General features: G+C 53.6%; 1 protein-coding gene across 3 annotated transcripts in view; it reads left to right on the top strand.

Moving 5' to 3' along the window:
• The first annotated feature begins 254 nt into the window (after positions 1 to 254).
• The window catches only part of CD82 (CD82 molecule), a 53,954-nt gene continuing 39,368 nt past the window's right edge, over positions 255 to 14,840 (top strand). The window contains exon 1 of one of the 3 annotated variants that reach the window (XM_012452412.2): positions 255 to 362. The gene's annotated coding sequence lies outside the window, so the exon portion shown is untranslated. Of the gene's footprint in view, positions 363 to 611; positions 686 to 2,836; positions 3,011 to 14,840 lie in introns of those variants that run through there. The other 2 variants (XM_012452415.2, XM_012452413.3) reach the window with 2 other exon arrangements.

The raw sequence follows: 14,840 nt of genomic DNA, 5'->3' as shown, positions 1-14,840 counted from the left end.
CGGGGCTGCCGGGATAGAGGAGAGAGGCCGCAGCCGGGCGGGGAGAGGGGCGGGGCGAGGGGCGGGGCCTCAGCGCCAGCTGGGCCCGGGGCCGGGGCTGGCCGGGGTAGGGCCGTAGTGGGCGGGGCCTGGTCGGTAGGAGCGCACTGTCTCACCACAGAGCTCGGGGGCGGGGCCGGCGGAGGGGCGCTGAGGGGGCGTGTCCTCAGGGGGCGGGGCCTGAGGAGTCTGCGGCTTTCCCCGACTGCCGACTGGAGGGGGCCGAGGAGTGACGGATCCCTGGGTTGCGCAGTCCGACGCCGACTGGGGCACGAGCGGGCGACGCTGGGCCTGCAGCGCGGAGCAAAAAGCAGAACCAGCAGGTGAGCAAGAGGCACCGGGCCGGGGGAGTCTGCGGGACAACCAGAAGCGAAGTTATTTTCGCCCCTGCTTCTGCAGCCCAGCTCGGACAGCTTTCCTCGCAACAGTGACAGGTCGGGGCAGCTGGTGGGTGAAAAGGAGCTTTAGCCCCCAGTCCTGAACCCCCAGTTCTCCCACTCTGTCGTGCACCAGCTGCTTGACCCCGGGTCCGTCCCCTCACCCGGCTCTGGACCTCCTGGGCTTCAGTAGGAGGAAGTGAACCAGGTGAATTCCACGCTCCGGTTGCCCTTTCTCACTGAAAACCTCGGAAGGTGAGGGCTGGCAGGTGAGAGCTGGCTGCAGGTCACCACAGGTGTTCCCATCGCGCTGCCCTCTGCAGTTTCTCTCCCTGCAAAATGGGACTGAGCAAAGCGAATTGCTTTAAAGAGTGCACGGGTTCCTTGGTTGGGGCTCGAACCCACGAACCCTGGGGAAGCCGAGCCCAAAGCAGGGAGGTTCCATTTCCCTCCTCACCTGCTTCCCACCAATTCTGACAGTTCAACTAAGCCGGACCGCCTAAGACTTCAAGTTGGAAACTCAGTGGGGCTTTTCTAGGTGAGCTGGTCTGAGCAGGGGGTTGGAAATCGGGGAAGAGTTCTTACTCTGGTGAGTGGGGAAGAGAAGGGAAAACCCCACCGATCCTGGGGTCAAGACCAGGGCCCCAGGGGCTCTTGCAGCATACCCATGGTTAATTTCTTGGCTGACGGTTTCTGTTCCTGGTGGTAGTGGCTGCTCTGCACTGGGCCCCAGTAGCAGGGCAGCCTCGTTTTGTGGTCAAGGGCTTGGGCTTTGGGATGAAACTGATTTGGATTCCATTTCCCCTCCAAACTTCAGTTTCCTCATCTGTAAAATGGGGAAAATGGCAATATCCAATGGCAGCAGCAAGCACGAAATAGAATAAAGTGTATACGCTCGTTAGCAGGGCACCAGGAAACCAGTGAGACCTCCCTCCATGACAGCTGCTTCGATTTGGACGGGCAGGTGATGGGCTTGCTTCCTGTGGGGAATGAGTCGGTTTTTTTTGTTTTTTTGTTTTGGAGAGATGGGATTGGCTGCAGCCGCTTCTGACCATGTGAGAGCCAGAAATTGCCACCTGCTGCCAACATCATTCTATTTGAGGGATGGGGAATGTGTCACCTGGAACAAAGAGTGGCTGAGTTTTCTGTAATGTTGCTTGAGGCTGGAGAGTGTTGAGTTACATAAGCCTAAAAATGTTTAATGAGCACCAACTATATGCTAGAGAGAGCTAGAGGGTACAGAGGTGAATTAGCCAGACCTGAGTTGCTGACAACGAAGGCTTCCCTATCCCTACCATGTCCTTGTAGAGAGGATCACTCACATCTAGGGCTTATGGCCAGATGAGAGTTCATGGGTCTGTGCGGCCCTGGTGGCTGGAATCCAGCTATACCATTGCACACGTGGCTTGGGATGGAGGCGAGGGGCAGTGTGAGCACCCGGTGTCTAAGCAGGGTCGGGCACTGAAGGACACTGAAGGTGCTGCATTATGTTGGCTCCCTGCATCTTCTGGGAGATGAGCTGTACAGTATGGAACAAGCTGGAAAGTACTGTAGGACAGAGACGAATTGGCGGCTGCGCTGTGGCAGGAGACTGTGTGTGTATGTAGGGCAGGGGGAGGTGTTGAGAAAAGTGAGACACTTGAGAAGCCAGGGCAGGGGGTGGGGGTAAGGAGGCTTCCAGGAGTGGGTGAGATTTGAATAGGACTTTTTGCCAGGGCTCCTGGTCCTGGTTTGGCTTGGATCAATGTGGGACCACAGTCTCTCCAAGCACTGAAATGGCATAAATTGGAGTTTGGTATAGTGGGGGAGAGAGACCGTCTGGTAGGTGGTACCTGTGTTGGGCAGATGTTCATTTCAACACAGCCTACCTAGTAAGCCTTAATGGAAAGCCCTCCCCCCACCCACCACCACCTCCTTCCCACATGATGAATGACAAGGGACTGCACAAGGCCTGCACATTCAGGTTGCTTACCATCCGGGAAGGGGCTTAGACAAGAATACCAGTGACTCTGATGCAAGATAAATGAAGAACAGATTAGAGGGATCTTCCAGGCCTTACGGACTGGAAAGACTTTGGCAGTCAGAACGAAGATGTTGTCTTGGAGACAGGAAAATGCCTAGGCAGAGGCAGGGAGGTCAGCCTGTTCTGAGAAGTCTGGAGAAACTGCTAGCTTGCTCATTCTGGCTGAAGTTTGGGACTGTACTGGGTTACACAGTGGGAATAGTAGGTGGGATTAGCTCACGGAGGGCCTTGAATGCCAGGGTAAGAACGTTCGATAGATTTGCAGAAAGTGGAAGCCACTGAAGGTGTTTGAGGAGAGGAGTGATGCAGCAGAGCAGCAGTTTAGGAAGATCACTCTGTGCCAGATGTGCTGGGGTGGAGGCTCCAGTGGTCAAGGGATAATGAACCAATGGCTGCAGTGACAGGGAAGAAGGTTCTGGGTGGCTTTGGGGATGTCTGCAGCTGGGAGTGAAGGAAGAGACACCAGCCATGGGGCCGGCAAAGGTGCCGTCGGAGGGGTGGCATTTCTTTCTCTTTTCCACCCTGTCTAGCCCCTGTACGTAGCAGGGGCTCAGGAAGGTGGCTGGATTGGGTGAGTGATGGGGGAAGTGGGGGCCATGTTCTGGGAGGGGGATGATGAATGCTTGGAAGGGTTTGCCCATGAATGGAAGGCATCTGGGCTGAATGGGAGCCTGTGCCAGACAGCGGTAGGTTTGGGAGTGTGTGTGTGTGTCGGGGTGGGGGGCGGGGGGCGGTGGTTGGAAGAAGTTTCTGACCGTCCTTCCCTCCCCTCCCAGCCCAGGGAGGTTAGAGGTGAGAGGTCAGCCATGTGCTATCTCTGGCAGCGGGCGAGTAGTCAGGGCACAAGTTTCCCACAGTGGGGGAACTGAGGCAGGATTTTGGTTCCCCTGGGCTCCTCTGAAGTTTTTGCTCTTTGGGGCATCCCCTCTTTCTTGAGGCCTCACGCTTTAGAGTCACAGCCTGGAAGCCCCCACCGGCCATCCCCTTCCACCCTGAGGACCCAACCCTATTCCCCTAAGGACCAGACAGTCCCCCCTCGGCCCGTGGCTGAGCAGCCCCAAGTCCTGGGTGTTCCTTCGGCTTTGGAGCATCTGGGGCCAGCTGGCACCCCTGGTTCTGGCTTGGCCTTGGCCCCCTGCTCCAAACCGTTATACCCACTTCCTCCGCCCCACAGGAAGCTCACAGGGGGCGGTTATGACTTAATCAAGAACATCAAACGACCAGGAGCTGGCTCTGTGAGAGGTGGGAAGGGAGGGAAGAGCCTGGGCTGTTTGGCCTGAGCCCCTCCGTGGGATAGGACCCGTTTAATCTCAACAGGAACTGCCCTACCCACCTGCTTCCCCTCCACTAAGCCGGAGTATCAGGAGCTGGGAGGGGAAGCCCAGAGGTAAACAGGGACCGAGCACGGTGTGGGGTGTGTTGCTCCCCTCGCCCCTGACGCCGCCCTCAGAGGGAGGCAGACAACCACAGACCCAGGGCCTCTGCAGCAGGCACAGCTGGTGTCTCTCGGAGACTGGCTCGTTCCTGACTCACCCCCGGGCTTCCCCCTCCGCTGTGGTTTTCCTGTCGGCAGCTGATTCACCGTGCTGACATGGAGAGGCAGCTGGTGGAGGAAAGAGGCCTGTGTGCTGCTCCTCAGAGTTGGCTCTGGCTCTGCTGTGTGTTGTGTGACCTTAGTTAAGTTCCTTCTCATCTCTGGGATTCCTTCCCTGACTTGCCGATGGCCCATTCTTTCCTTGGCTCTCAGGGAGTTCTGGGACCTGGGATCTATTTTTTGCAAAGTAGGGAATGTCTGTGAACACCCACCCCTACTCAGGCATGCACACACGCAAATACAACCCAACACAGAGACATTGGGCAGCGCTCCCTCAGACAGGAGCGCTTGATCCCACCTCCCTGTTCTTTTTACCTTGTTTCCCCCACCTGAAGCACCTTTATCCACCTTCTGCCTGCTCACAGGTTAGGGAGATGATGGTACAGCATGGCGGTAAAGCACTAGATCTCAGCCCTGCCAATTTCTAGCTACGTGACCCTTTCTGAGCCTCAGTTTTTGAATCTGTAAATGGGGATAATAATGGCCATGGCTTCATAGGGCATGAGGAGAAAACACAAAAGTATACATGAAGCACTTAGTGCTGTTATACCTAGCACATAGTAAATGCTCAGTGAAGGAGAACCATAGTTGTTTGCTGCATCTGGCTGGTCTTTCGAGGCTGGTGCCAGGCTCCTTTTCAGGTTCCCAGGGACATTCCCAGAGCACCTGCCTTTTGCACAGGGCCTCTGTGCCTCTCCAATATGTGTGTATACCAAGAAGCCAGTCATGTCTGGCTGTGCGCGGCTCTCTGGCTCTTCCTGGGGGTGGCTGGGTCTCCTCATTGTGATACTCAGCTTCCTGAGGGGCTGTAGGTCTGAACGTCACTGGCTGCCTTTCCCAAGCCCCTCCTTGTCTTTCACCTTCTCCTCTGTGCTAGTCTATGCTGAGAACCCTCCTCTTTGATCCTGCCGCTTGGCGCCATATGATGTGTTTCCACAAGCTCTCCTGGGCAGGTGCTGCCCTGTCCCCTCTGTGTCTGTATCTCTGATTCTTGGCACACAACAGACATTTGGGGATCGATGGCTGAATGAATAGGTAAGTGGTTCTCCTGGGTGGGGCCAGGGGTATCAGTAGGACCCAGCTTGGTGCCAGATACCAGGTGACCCCTTGGCAAAGGCAGAGCCAGGAAGCAGGGGCTGGTCACCGCTGCCTGGCCCTTCAGGCCTGTTGGCTTCACTCCTGGAACCTGGATCCAGGGAGATGGGAATGAACTCTGTCCTGGGACTCAGCAAAGCTTCTGCTTCTCTTCTGACGCCTGGCTTATACCCTCCTGAGAGGGGACCAGCATGACTTCCTTCAGCCTAACCCAGTGAGGGACCATTCTGGCCTTCAGTGAACTCTGACTCAGCCAGAAAGAGCAACTTGGAGTCAGCAGTTGTTTGTGGAAGGTGCCGCCATCCTGTGGGGACTCAAGCTGGGTCCTGGAGAAATGGGATGGTGGCCTCCAGGAAACCCATCCTGGACATCATCCATGCAGACCCCCAGGTGGGCAGCCCTGGGAAGCCCCACTCTCCCCTCTGACCTCCTGCCCTGCAGTGGAGGCTTTTGCCCCTTCTCTGCCTCCCCCTTGACATTCCCTGCTGTGTGGAAGAGTGATCTGGCATGGGAGTTGTTCAGAGTTCTGGACCTTGGCTCTCAGGGTCAATGTGGAGAAATGGACAAAGCCCTGGGGGCTGGGCATTAGGAAGCCTGGGTTCAAATCCTGGTTCTGCCGTGGAGCTACAGAGTGACCTTGGCCAGAGAGATGACTTCTAGGCTGGTTTTCTTCCTCTTAGGCAGCAAGTGTCCCAGGAGCCTTCTGAATCCCAGTTGGGCTGGGGCCCAGAGGAGTAGGGAAGGAAGCCTAGACAAGAGCACAGGCTCTGGAATCAAACTACCTAAGGATTATTCCTTCCTCTGCTACATACCAGCTGGGTGCGACCTTGTGTCTTACCTCTCTGTGCACCAGTTTCAGCATCTATAAAATGGAGACAATAATAGTGCTTATCTCATAGGGTTGTTTGAGAATGACATATGAGCTAATGCATGTGAATCATTTAAGACAGTGCCTGGCACATAGTAAGTGTTATATACATTCCTGCTGTTTTTGGTAGTGTTTGTTTATTTTTTTTTATTTTTTATTTTATTTATTTTTTTGAGACAGGGTCTCACTGCATTGCTGAGGTTGGAGGGCAGTGGTGTGATCTCAGCTCACTGCAACCTCCACCTCCTGGGTTCAAGTGATTCTCATGTCTCAGCCTCCTGAGCAGCTGGAATTACAGGCATGCACCACCAAGCCTGATTAATTTTTGTATTTTTAGTAGAGATGGGATTTCGCCATGTTGGTCAGACTGGTCTCAAACTCCTGGCCTCAAGTGATCCTCTGGCCTTGGCCTCCCAAACTGCTGGGATTACTGAGCTACTGTACCTGGTGTTTTTGGTAGGGCTCTTAATAGGAAGCAGAATGTAAGTCTTTGAAGAGCTTGAGTGTGGAGATCAGGAGACCGGGGCTCTGTTCCCAGCTCATCCTTTACTTGCCATGTGACCTTGGGTAAGTTATTGCCCTTCTTGGGCCACAAAACTATATTGTCTTGCATTTGCTGCAGTTGACTTTTGTAAGTGAGGCACATGTGATGCCACAGTGGGCAGCTGCAGGGTTTCATTCAGGGGAAGGACTCCTGGGGGCAGGCTCCTCCTCCTGCAGCCTAGGAAGGAAGGCTGTAGGTGGGCAGGTCCCAGCTGCTGTCCTAAAGCATTGCAGACACTGGATGGCAGAGCTGCTCCCCTACAGCTCTATTCAATCAGGCTAAAATATGGACAACTACGTGTAATGTACCTGTTACAAAATAGTTATATAGATTAGATTACAGACCTTTATTATCTTTCCACTTTCCCCTGTTTCCCAAATCTTCTACAGTGAGCCCGTATTTTTTATGCTCAAGAAAAAAAGAACCCATTCATACAATGAAGCTATAAAAAATTACCATACATATTTAAACAAAAATGTATTATTTGAACTTGGGATCATATTGAAGTTCTTTTTGTGAATCAATCATATTTTTTCAGATGAGGGGTGGGGTGTTGGTTTGAAGTGAATATCAATTTGTCAAGCCTCAGAAGACTTGGAGGGAATGCCTATGGTAGAAGTGTCTATGGCCTGCGGCCATCCAGCCTGGAAGACAAAAGTTAGGTATGAATAGAAGTGTAATCCACCTTCCCATGCGGTGGACACACCCTGAGTGTTGGGTGGTGTTTGGAAAACTTTTCCACAGTAGTTGACATCAACAGGCCTAATGACCATTCTGAGCCTCAGTTTCCTCGTCTGTAGCATAGGGATGGGCAGCTGTGATCTAAACGCATGAAGATGGAGCTCCAAATGGGAGCTGACGGGAGAACGCGGCTTTAGATCCGGGACCCAGAGGGCTTGCTGACTGGCCTGACCTGGACCTGGCAGAGTTATCCATCCTGCCACAGGCAGTGCTGGACAGGAGCCAGCCTCCTGCAGTACCAGTTAGCAAGAGCAGAGAACAGCCCAGATGGAACTCTCCCTGTGGGCAACCTGCCTCTGCAAGGGGCGGAGCCCCACTGAGCCTGCCCCGTGTGTCTCTAAAATGAACCAATCATAAGCCACCTGGGGCGTGGCATGAAGCTTGAGGGTGGAGCAAGGCCTGAGGTGTTTCCCTGACAGAGGTCCCTTGACTGGGAAACAAATGAAGAGGGGATATGTGTTCCCATGGGGACACATAAACCATTTTGAATGATACCTGGTATGAAGCAAGCACTCAATAAATGTTTGTTGTTGCTGATGATAAAAACAAGTGGTAAATTATACTAGTATGGTTGGAAAACCGTCTCCCACTCACTGTCTTAAAAGGTAGAATATTAGAATGCTTTACAATGGGACCTATGAGACATCATTGTATGTAGACGAAATAGAAACTTGTCAGGGGAGGTTTGACTTATCTGAGGTTATGGAGCAAGTGGGTGTCTAGGCCTTGAGTCACCTTGGGACATCTAGATAGCCCACCTCCCTGACCCCTGGCCCCTCTGAACACACAGCAGTGGAGTAACGAGGCAGGGAGGATGTATCGTCTACTCTGGGCTAGTCACTTGTTTTCCATCCAAAAGCCCCTCTTATCTGTCCCTCTAACCTGCCTTCTCTGTCCCATACCCTCTCCTTGCAGGGCTGAGCAAGTCTCCTCGTTTGCCAGGAGATGGTATAGCGTGGCACTATAGTTCTCAAAATGTGTGCATATCAGGAATCCCTAACAATCCCTGTAAGTTGCATGCAGTCGGAGAACCACTGGGGCTGCGCCTACATCTTGAGGTGTTTCTAGCTTCTCAGGCATTGATGTCAGTCAGACCTAGCTATGGGCACAGTATCTGCTCACCTCTGGGCAAGTTTCTTGGCCTCTTAGAGCCTTGGTTTTTATGAGGATTAAATGAGATAATGTTGGTAAAATGCTTAGTGACAGGCCCAGGGAAGAGTGTACCTTCAGTGAAGTCAGAGGATAAGGGTGGTGATGATAAACAAAGGCTGCTGCTGTCATTTCTTCGGGGAAAATGGCAGGGAGTCTTCCTCTCCGAAGGCTCAGGTCCCCGATCTGGAGTGAAAGAGCTTTCCAGGGTTGCTTGGAGCTCTGGTGGGAGTGTCAGCAGAGGTCTTAGGTCTCTGTAGTCTTGATCCCCAGACTATCTGAGCCCAGCCTTGACCTGGGTGCTCTTGGCATAGAGTTGAGGACTTACGCGTAGTCACAGGATCTTGGTGTTTCGAGCAGCTCTGTGGTTCATCCAATCAACCTGCCTGCCCAGTCTGATCCCATGGACCACATCTAGCCTTTGTTCACACACCTCAAGGCTTGGAGAGCTCATGATCTTTTATTTCTGGAAAGAACTGACTCTTAGAAAATATAAGATAGAATCTGAGCAAGCCCACCCTCGCTCGGGTTCCCCCATGTTGATCCTGATTTTGCCTGTTGGAATTACACACGATATGGAAACTCCCTGGTGGGACCAAATCTTAGAGCGGAAGACCCCAGGCCAGTGATTCTGACATAGGAAGGAGATATTTTCCTTTAAAAACTTTCTAACCCAAATGGCTACCCCAAAAACCCCCACAAACTTTCTGATTATTGAAGAAAGAGGGTGTGTGTGTGTGTGTGTGTGTGTGTGTGTGTGTGTGTGCGTGTGTGTGTGGAAAACTCAGGGGTTAAAGAACAGACCTGCAGGAGGAAATAACTGCTCAGAGATAACTACTGTGAACGGTTTGCTGTTTTGGCTTTTTATTTTTTTATTTTAAAAAAGCACACACATACAAGATTGGGATTATACCACACAAACCACTTCCTGCGCTGCCACTTTTGGCTGAACGCTGTGCAGGGAGGGTTTTCCCATGCGATTGAGCATTCTTCTCCAGCAAGTTTCCCAGCTCTGTGGTATTGCTGTGACCTGGTTAAGCGTTCCTCACCCATTGCACATTTAGGCCTTGTGAATTTCTCATTAGCATCCACATTGCTAGAGTGATCGCCTTGTCCCTATGTATGTTTTTGTGCTCAACTCTAATGAGCTCCATGGAATGAATTCCTAGAAGTGGCTTTCCAACACAGGTGGTTTTTAAACTTGAGGTCAGAGGACCAGAACCTCCCTCTGTAACAAGTCTCCCGATTTAGCTTCAGCCCCACTGGTGGGGAGCGTTCTGTCTGTCCCTGGTGCTAGTGGACCCACCCACAGGACAAGGAGCAGGCTTTTAGGGTTTGTGTATCTGTGACAGAGAAGGAGATGGAGAAAGGCAGATAGATACGGAGGAGTGTTTTCTCTTCAATTACAGTCTGACTTTTGACCCTCTCCTCTCTGGGAGTCTGTGGTGTCATTAACTAATCATGGGCTCTCTTTACTATTTAATGACCTCTCTCCTCAGTGACTCCTTCCTCCCCAACAGTCTCCTGGAAAGGAGGAGGTGGGAAGATGAGTCAGCAGGGGAAGGTTTCTCCAGAGTGGGTGGTGGGTGGTGAGGTGGGTCTCAAACTCTGACAAGCATCAGTCCCTTGGACGGTTGGTGAAAGCAGATTGCTTGGTCCCACCCCCAGGTTTCTGATTCTGTGGGTCTGGGGTTCTTGAGAATGCACTTTGCTAACATGTTCCCAGGGGACACTGCAGCTGCTGGATCACACTGTGGGTACCAGTAGGATGGGGTGGGGTGGGGTTCTGTGGTGAGTTTCAGCTCCTGATGCTGCTGACAGTAGGAACCTTGTCCTGTTGAATAAAGGCTCGTCTTGTGAGGCCTGATCTCACCTTCCCCTCCTCCCAGGTATCCTTTGTATATATTGGGAACTTTCTGTGCAAGAGGACAATAGGATTATCAGCATCCTCATTTCACAGAAAGGAAAATTGAGTCTCTAACAGGTGACCCGATGTGTCTAAGGATGTCGAAAGTAGGAGCACTAGTACTGGAACCCTGGCCCCGTCACACTTCCCACCTTGACTTCTCCAGTGCAGGTCTGGTGCGGAAGCAGAGAGGCCTTGCCTGACCGCTGCACTGGCCCCAAGTGAGGGGCCTGGGGAGCAGGCCTCCCCACCCCATCTCTGAGCTGGGATCTTGCTCCACTTCTTATTCCCTGACTAACTCTTCAGTAACATGATCTTCTTCCAAGGTCTAGTGTTCTCCAGCAGTTTATGTTCCCAGTTATTGTTCTGGCAGATTTTCCAGGAAGCCAGGAGCTCTCTCCTGTCAAGCCTGGGCTTTGCCTGGCAGGCACAACAGAGGGAGAAGAGAGAAGCCTCAGCTGGCTAGGTGCAGTGGCTCACTCCCGTAATTCCAGCACTTTGGGAGGCCGAGGTGGGCAGATACCGGAGGTCGAGAGTTTGAGACCAGCCTGACCAACATGGAGAAACCCCATCTCTACTAAAAATACAAAATTAGCCAGGCGTGGTGACACATGCCTGTAATCCCAGCTACTTGGTAGGCTGAAGTAGGAAAATCACTTAAACCCGGGAGGCAGAGGTTGCAGTGAGCCAAGATCATGCCACTGCACTCCAGCCTGAGCAACAGAGTGAAACTCCGTCTCAAAAAAAAAAAAAGTATCTGTTGTGTGCCGGGCCTTTCCTGGTCACTTTGCAGCCATGATGTCAGGTCAGCCATCCCAGGTAGGGGTTATCACCATGTCTCATTGTACAGATGAGGAAACTGAGGGTCCAGGAGGTGAAACAAGTTGCCCAAGGTCACAGAACTGAGAGGGGAAGAGCTGGGCTTTTGATTTCAAACTCAAGGCTGGGGTCTGGTCTGGGACGGCAGCAGGTCCTGTTCTGGAGGGAGCCGGGATGTGGAGGAGGCAGCCTCTGCCCCACCTGCCATCCACGCAGAGGGTTGGCCTGAGGGTCACAACTTTCTTGGGATTCAGGGTCTTGCAGTGGGAGGGCACTGGCTGGTCACTAGAGACCCCTCTCAAATCCTGCTCTGCTGCTGCCTGGCTGTGTGGCCTGGGGGCAAGTCACCGCCCTGCTTGGGTCATCCGGGTCCTCCTTTCTCTTAATGATCCCTTATGCTTTATAGCTCTTGGCTGTGGACATTTTCTCACGTACTTATTCCCGTTCCCTCAAGCCTTCCAGCACCCTGTGAAATACGGTGGGTGTTACTGCTAAGCCTGTTTCACAGAGGATGAGGATGACCGGGCAGTGAGTTGCCCAGGATCCCGTGGGTGGTGGGGGGATGGTATGAGAGCTAGGACTAGAACCTGGGTTGTCTTTGCTGCCTGTCTTGAGCCCAGCCCCTAAGAAGGGAGAACTCTTTCTCTCTATTCTCAGCCTTAGGATGAAGGATCCCAGGACTCTTAGTTGGGCTGGTGGGTCGTGGGTGCAAGGGACCAAGAATCCCAGGAGGAGCTGGCCTGGGATCTTTGCTGTTGGCCAAGAACCCATGGGGAGACAAGCTAGGGTGGTCCAGGCTGTCTGCGTTTCTGACTCCTGCGCAGGCCTTGCACGTGAGGCCCTTGGTGCTTCGGGGAAGGAGGCGCTCAGCCCAGGTTTTCCTCCCAGCTCAGCTGCTTGCTTCTCCTGGGAACTGTGCTCGTCCTCTAAAATGTATCATGCAGAATTTTCCAGACTCTCACACACAGGGGCCTGGGCCCTGCAGTTTCACCTGAATGCCGTCACTTCCTCCTGAGTCTTCCTCATTCTTCCACACCTGGCTCCAGCCACCTTCTTCCCTCGGGGAAGACCGGCTCCTCTGGCCAAGCCGACTCAACTCTCTTGGGTTCTGTGCAGTGGGTGAACTGGCTGACCAGGTTGGTTAACTCCCCAGTGAGGCGTGAGAGCGGGGCCTGTGGCTGGTGTGGGTCCAAGCCCCTGCGGGGTCTGGCAGGGCGTGCAGCAGAGTCTGTACATGGTAGGGAAAGGTTAGCCTCAGACCTGTAACTCTCAGGCTTGTGACTTTCAGCAAGTCACTCTTATCTTCTTTGAACCCTGGTTTCCTTCGTTGAAAAGTAAGAAAGCTACTTTTCTCGTTGATAGCTTCTGACACTTGCAGGAGATAAAGTGCACAACACCTAGCACAGGCGTCTGGGGGGTTGGTGGCACTCAGGAAATGCCAGTCCCTCATCTTCCCTGTGGTGGGCTCAGGCTACATTCTGCCTCCACCCACCTCAACCCCATTGAGTGGGACACCTGGTTGGGCCTTGGCCTAAGGCCTGAACTGTATCTGCTCTAGGTAGAGGGTGCTCTGGGCCGATAATGGGCCAAGGATCGGGCACAGAGACAGAATCAGGCTGATTTAGTCAGACTCTGCCAGTTCCAAGTTGTGGCCCTCCCTGGGCACGTGACTAACCCCCCCGAGCCTCAATTTCCAGATCTGTAGAAGGAGATACTCTGTCTCCTGTGTTCTCAGGATCACACATGATCAGCAAACAGGAGACCGGGGGATGGGGCCCAGGCGACCTGAGGGCTGCCTCCCAGGAGGCCTGGGTCAGGCCAGTGGCTGCTTATTTACATCTCAATTTTCCTGCTGAGGAACAAACAATCCCCTTTCCTCTGGACACCCGGAGGCTCACCAGGCCCATGTGCTCTTGATGCAGGGCCTGGTGTGCTGGGTTGCCCAGGGAAGGAGGCAGCCTCTCTCTGAGCTCCTGTCTTCCTCTAGGAAGACAGCCAGGGAGCCAGCCCAGGTGTAAGGCCCTGCCTGGTTCTGAGACCACGATGGTGTCACCACATGTCCCATGCCTGGCCCCCTGGGGACAGACCCCTTCCTATAACGCCTAGCACCTTTCCTTCTCAGCTCTGTCTGTACATCCATACACCCCTCTTCTAGCTCTGTGTGGCCCAGGACCTTCTCACGGCGATAATGATCACCACACGTCCCTTTATTGTGCTAGAGCATTTTACTCCTCAAGCCACACACCTCCCTCTAGGTCAGGAATGAACTGTTACTACCCAGAGAGAAGAACTCGCCCGAGGCCCACAGCTGGACTCACTACCTTCTCTGCCTACCCCAGCTCCTGGCAGGTGCCAAATTCTTGGCTAAACCCACCAGCAATGGAAAGTTGGTTGGCCCCTGAGAAGAGGAGGGGCTGGCAGCTGGCAGAGGGCTAGGTCCAGGACTGGAGCGGGGGGTCCCAGATTTCCTCCACTCTGCATGAGGAGCTACCATAGCTGGCACTTGGCCTTCGCTGTGTCTCATTTACTCCTCTCTCTGCCCATCAAATACTCCTAAAGCCCTACAGAGTGCTCAGAACTATAGCTGTGGGAGGCAGGAAGGATTAGCCCATTGGACAGATGAAGGAACTGAGGCTCGGAAAAGTTAAATGACAGTTAGAAAAGGGTAGACAGGCCAGGCACGGTCTACCCTTTTCAATTTTCCTACTGAGGAGCAAATAGCCCCCTTTCCTCTGGACACCTGGAGCCTCACTAGGACCATATGCTCTTGATGCAGGGCCTGGTTTGCTGGGTTGCCCAGGAAAGGAGGCAGCCTCTCTCTGAGCTCATTCCAGCACTTTGGGAGGCTGAGGCAGGTGGATCACTTGAGGTCAGGATTCGAGGTTTGGGAAGGGGAGTGATTGATTACAGCCTAGAGTTGGCTGGGCTTTTCCCCCTTCTCTCTTCCTCCCCATGGCCCTGAGTTGCTCTAGTGGAGGGGATTGGATGGGGCTGTTTGGGACCCAGATGTTAATTTTGTCTTAGCTGCTGCAAGCTGAGGTCAGGTCCCTTCTGTCTGCCTTAGCTTCCTTGGGGGTCTCGGAGTGGCTGGCTCAGAGCACTGCAGGCCCTTTCTCGTTATAAAGGCCTGGCCGTCAGCCTGCTCAGGAATCACATTTGGTGGGGGATAGGATTTTTTTCCAGGGCACAGCATTGCAGCTCCTAGAATCTGGGGGAGGCCGAGGCGGAGAAAAATGTGCTGGGAAGGGCTATTGTTAACGGGAGGTAGGGAGAGGGCAGGGTGGGTGAGGCCAGAAGGGGAGCCCATGCCTTGGGAAGCCACAGGGGAGGCAGGACTCTTGGCTCCAAGACAGGGGGAGACAGATTGTGCAGGGCAGCCTCTGGGGTGGCCCCCGAGTGGTAGCTGGGGAGCTGGGCTGGCTCCGGGGGTGGGATCCTCCTGGGTCAGCAGGGTCTGCACTCCCAGACCAGCCTCACTGCAGGCTCCCCTGGACTTCCTGGTGAAATCTGACAGGGCCTGAGGGTCTGCGAGTTGGTGTTCCCGGGGACCAGAGGCTCCCTTCACCCTGGAGTCTGTCTCTTTCTTTTTAGTCTCTCTGTCCCTGCCTCTCTCACTCTCCGCTCTGTACCTTCCTCTGCCCAGGCCCCTCAGCAATCACAGAGGAGAGGCCCAGGGAGCCCTGGC

Source organism: Aotus nancymaae, unplaced genomic scaffold, assembly GCF_030222135.1.
Source record: "Aotus nancymaae isolate 86718 unplaced genomic scaffold, 86718_ANA_hifiasm-v0.15.2.pri h1tg000059l, whole genome shotgun sequence".
Taxonomy (NCBI): Eukaryota; Metazoa; Chordata; class Mammalia; order Primates; family Aotidae; genus Aotus; species Aotus nancymaae.
Note: the sequence above shows the minus strand (reverse complement) of the source record. Positions and strands in the feature narration are given on the sequence as shown.